The sequence below is a fragment of the Brassica oleracea genome, chromosome C4, assembly GCF_000695525.1.
Source record: "Brassica oleracea var. oleracea cultivar TO1000 chromosome C4, BOL, whole genome shotgun sequence".
NCBI classification, from domain to species: Eukaryota; Viridiplantae; Streptophyta; class Magnoliopsida; order Brassicales; family Brassicaceae; genus Brassica; species Brassica oleracea.
In genome coordinates this window covers 10,345,663-10,347,451 of record NC_027751.1, presented here as the reverse complement: position 1 = coordinate 10,347,451, position 1,789 = coordinate 10,345,663, and positions in this window count along the sequence as shown.

The window sequence follows — 1,789 nt, the reverse complement described above, 5'->3', positions numbered from 1 at the left end:
TGTTCCTATCAAAATATTTGTATATTTATGTATTAATATATTAACCTTTTGTATTCTTGGTTTTTTAATATTGTACGTGGGTTTTTATTTCTTTTATTCTTATTAAAATATTTGTGTATTCATGTATTAATATATTAACATGATTATTATTTTTAAATTCAAAATAAACCAATCTACATATTTTTGTTGATAAAATAAAAATAGTTATTTTTTTTATTTATTGATTCAGAAATGTCACATTTATTTAAATAATTTACTTATACATAATATTTAGAAGAAATAATTAGATAAACAACAAATCAAATTTAGAATCTAGCTATTACTTTGTATGTTATAATTATGTAGATTTTATGCATTCTTACCATTTAAAAAAATAATTTAATTCAGTTGATATAAAATCTAACTACTCATTGTCTAAGATTAAATATACTTTTCAATTCCCGATATTAATATTTATTTTGTAAAACTGTAATTTCATAAATTTTATTCATTCTTACCATATTTTATAACAGTTTGTTTTTCTTGTTTATTTTAAAAATAATTTTTAATATATAATTATTTATTTTTAGTGATAATAGTAATTTTTAATTTTTTGTTTATTAATTCTTTATTTTACTTTGAAAACAAAAACCAAAATCTAAAAGCACCATTCAAGTTTTTCAAAAAACCAAAAGCTACTGCAAAATCAAAAACCAAAAACTACCTACCTTGTTTTTTAAATATTTTTTTAGATATAGTTATTCAATTTTCTATATAATTAAAGGTAGGTCCAGTGGCATAAAAGTAATATTCCAAAGAGTCATAAGGGTAGTTAATAACAATGATTCTGAATTAATAATATTGATATAAAATATATATTTTGGCTTTCATATACCATTTTTATTTTCTATATTCATAAAATTTGGGACATTAGTTATAAGAATAAATAAACACAATAATTTGAACAGTTAATCATTTTGTGTTTATCAATTTAAAATATACATAACATTCACTTGTTTACTGTATATATATAGTTATTTTTATTCTTATTATTTATTTTCTAATTAAAGAAAAAAAGAGAAAAAAATGGTATCATATGTAGAACTATTTTTAAGTCTATATAATATAAATATATAATTATATATTTTTATTTAAAAAAAATAAAAAATTGGTTGATCTGGTCCAACCAATCAACCAGTAAATAAACTGAAACAGTATCCGATCTAGTTTTCAAAACATCGCTTACAGCGGATGGCCGGCCCCACTTCAATTCTCCAATAACAAAACTTTTAAAATTTGTGAATCCATCCACTTTAATGTTCATCTTTGGAAAAATGTACACAACATTTTTTTTTCTTTTTGTCAGCGGTTTTTGTTTTTCTTGAAGATATCGTTTTTTTATGTCAGCGGTTTTTGTTATTCTTAACGAGTTAGGTTTTAATTTGACGTGTTATTGGCTGAAAAAAATAGCATGAATTCTAATTAGAGATACCCTATTTTTTGCATGTTAACAAAATGTTCTTCATAGTATCATGTTAGCATATATATTTTATTTTGCATATCTTGTACTTAGTTTTAAGGGAAATCTGTTTTTTTTATAGCAAAAAAATGGTAACTATGTCCCTTTAGATTAATTTATACTATTTTATGTCCTATTAGACTAATTTTTTCTAAAATGGCAGTAATGCCCTTAAAATTGTAATTTTTTTAAAAAGATATATATTGAGTTCGACAAGGGGGATCGATCGATCCCACTTTACAAGTTATAGTGGATCGATCGATCCCGATCATTATTCAGAACAAAAAAAAA